The following is a 3545-nucleotide window of genomic DNA, read 5'->3' as shown; positions in this document are numbered from 1 at the left end:
CAGAGTCCCTCCACTTGGCTTCTGATGCCCAACAAGAGCTGCTGCACATAGGCACAGATACAGTAAAGATAAGCACAGGGTGTGTGACTGAATGGGAAGAACAATTTATGGATGGCTGAAGCAAGCAGGATGCCTGTGGGCAGTGAGAGGCACGTGGAAGGAAGCACAGACATTGCCAGAAGGCACTGGGGTGAGGAACTGCTGTGGGCCAGGGCAGGGCTGTGTCCACCTCCCTGCCACAGTTCCATGCAAACAGATCCTCATGCACAGGGATTCCTACCAGGCAATCCCCAAGCAGCAAAGAAAAAAAACCCAAACATCCATTTTTCAAAAGTCTTATCCTGAAGAAACCACTAATTTTTCAAGAGAACAGCTTTTACAATGTAAAGCAGCTACTAAAAGAGCTAGAAGACATCTCTTGGGCGAGAAGGTGCCCCAGCAGAAGTAGCAGTGAGCAGTTCCTGTGCTTGCAGAACCCCTCCCTGGAAAACAGGGAAGGCAGAATGATGCACAAGAGAAACAGGTAGGAGACCCCCAGCCCCGGGCCCAGAACCCAGTCAGGCACACACATCACAAAACTAATCCCACCACAGAGAACACAAAGGATTGTCAGCATGGACAGAAGAATCACACCTTCTCTGGATGAGCATCTGGCAGCTCCCAGACAGCTGGACTGCTGGTTGTGTCCCCTGCACTTGGAAGCTCTGTTTAATCCCTCCCCCAGGAGGGATAGCACTCACCTGGTAGAGTCTGTAACTGCAGTCAAGGAGAATGTTGGCTACTGATTAAGAATTTAACTTGGGATGTGAAGGAAGACTGCACCTCCAGCTCTCTACTTGAGACTAGATTTTCAAAAGCAAAGTGAGCACAGCCCACATTGTATCCCAGGAAGGCAGGACCTGGGAATAGGGTGCCAAGCACCCAAAGAACCTACGTGAGATGTTTGCAGACTGTCAGCCACCTTTTTGAAAACCCTTCATTTACCGTGTTCTAGGTTTAGCACTAGTTCATCAGACATTTTTCACTGTCAGCTGTAAGAGTATCCCATACTGGTAATATGCTCTAAGGATATTGAAAAGCTGTAGATTTTCCTCTTGCACAGATCTCAGTTTTGCTTGAAGTGCCACAGTCAGCCTGGGTAGCTCTTCTTTCTTCATTCAAGCAAAAGACAGACTCATTATCTAGCATTTTGCTTTTTTGTCATCTCTTTATCAATACACAAAAGATTCAGTTTTTGATGAATCAATTCCCTTACAAAGATTAGTGACTAATTGTACAGCTCTACATGAATACTTAGTTGCATTCATCAATTATCTCTTACAAGAGGCTGTACAAGCCTCAGGATTAAAACTTCTATTGTAAAAAGATCCAAAGGCTCAAGGCCCAACTAAAGGACTGTCCTAGTTCTTGGGTAAAAACCACCTCTCTGTGCAGAAGTCGTAACATTTCCCAACTATACCTGTAGATTTTATTACTATTTTAAGGGGCAAGATGGTACATAAATGCCCACACCTTTATGGAGAACTGTGCATGAACAAACCAGTCTCTGAACTGAGAAGCAGCTTGAAATGTGGCGACTCTAGCTTAGAATGATTCACTCAAGTTGAACACACTTAGCTGTTGCAGAAGCAGCCCTTTAGTATATGGTGCTTACTGTTTTCAAGATGAGGAGTTTAACAGCTCAAACCAGAACTCAAGAGTGTTTATGTCCATATCTCCTTAAAAAAGGTGGTGGCAGAGAAGTGCCTGGTATATTCAGGACTGAAAACCTTAAAAACTGCTTTTCTCCACCATTTCTGGGTCACACACATTGGGTTCCCAGTATTTTCTTTTTGTTCTTCAAAGGAGTTTCATTCAGCAAAAGCAAAAACCCTAGAGCATTTCAGAAATGTTAAAAGAGAATAAAATAGCAGCTCTAGTTATTTTTGACACTGAAGTCAACAGTCCCAACAAAGACATGCTGCTTCATGACTACGCTCCAAGAGGCTACTCTGAGATGGAAGATAGCCTGCACTGGACATCAGCTTGCACTCATGAACCACCAAAACATGCTATGTAAGAAGAGATGTGAATCTCATTCCCTTGTTATCAAAGGAATAAGCGCAAGGGAGGAAAAAGTGGCTGAGCAAAAATAACTTCTCTCCATTTTGATCCCATTGATGAGACTTACTAAGCAAGTGCTGTTCAGATAAATTTTCTGATTAGGGTAAATTATATAGGACACTTTCTGAGCAGCACATACATAATTCATCTGATACTTTTGAGGAAGTGACTACATTAACAGTTCAGAGGAAGCTGAACTCTCATGGCTGTAAGTATTTCTGTTTCAAAGTGCACTTACAATAAAAAACCAAAGGCACAGCCAAGTCTTCTGTCTCGAGTAATTTTTAATACCTTTGCTGCCTGCTCAAACATTTTAGCTTAAATTCATCTATCTTGTCAAAAAAGTAGATGAACCAGAAAGGTTTCAGTATTCCCAGGCAATCCAGAATTCTGCATAGAAGAACATCAGTGACTGCAGAGACAGTGCAAAAGAAGGAACTATTCATACCACCTAGGGTAAGAGATGGTTCAATACAATAGCAGAGTCCCAGTAGCTGTTTTGGGATACTCCTTGACCAACCTCTCACTTACAGCATTTAAACTCACTGCAACATTCCTGGGCAGGGAGGGAAAATCAGTTCATGTTCTTAATACTGGTAAAAGTGCACTAATACATGTTACCAGTTTCTTTAAGCATCCACTTACACTAACAGGGAAGTAAGCCACAGCAGCTAAACATCAAGAGCTCACCAATACACTGGATTCCACAAAAAAAGTGGCAGCAATACTGGCTGCAACATTGTCCAGCTAAAGACACTGCTGTTTTGTTTATGTCACAGTCTATAACTACACCTAGAAAAAAAAATACTCTCTCATATTGATTGATGAACTGAGTGATAAACATAGTCAAATAAAAGTTGTTTCCTTTTCTGCTATAAAGCTTCAAGGGCTTTAGTGTCTTGATCACATGGTGCTACTCCAGTGCAGAGAGAATGGCTGATTTCTGGTACTAATAAAAACCTGTTGTCTTTTCAGCTTCATTAATTAAAGAGCTGAAAAAGCAATCTTTCCCTGAGTCTTTTTATTTTTTCTTTTAAATTAAGAACATTGGTACAATTGCCACAGAAGGAATCTGGAAATAAACTGATATGAGTTCAAAACATGGGTCTGAATCTTGTCAGTCAATGCAGCAAAACCAAAAATGTTTTGAAAGATTTTAAAAATAAACACCTTTCTCAGGAAAACTACAGTGCAGACTCAGTGAGACACCTTGGATGTTCAGTGCACCTTTGGTATTATGCAGAAATGTTCATATTTTTATGGACTTTATGAACCTAAGAATATTAAGACCATTGAATTCTTCAGAAAATAAAATGTAGCAAAATATTTACACACTAATTAGAAATATTTCTTTCTGTTCATTTAAAACAATACCTCTTAGAAATAGTCCTGCTGATGGTTAAAGAATGAACAAATAAGTTAGAAGGCAGAGGCATAAAATC

This window comes from Melanerpes formicivorus, unplaced genomic scaffold (assembly GCF_026170545.1).
Source record: "Melanerpes formicivorus ecotype bairdi unplaced genomic scaffold, bMelFor1.0.p_v2 SCAF_5, whole genome shotgun sequence".
In the NCBI taxonomy this organism is placed as follows: domain Eukaryota; kingdom Metazoa; phylum Chordata; class Aves; order Piciformes; family Picidae; genus Melanerpes; species Melanerpes formicivorus.
Note: the sequence above shows the minus strand (reverse complement) of the source record.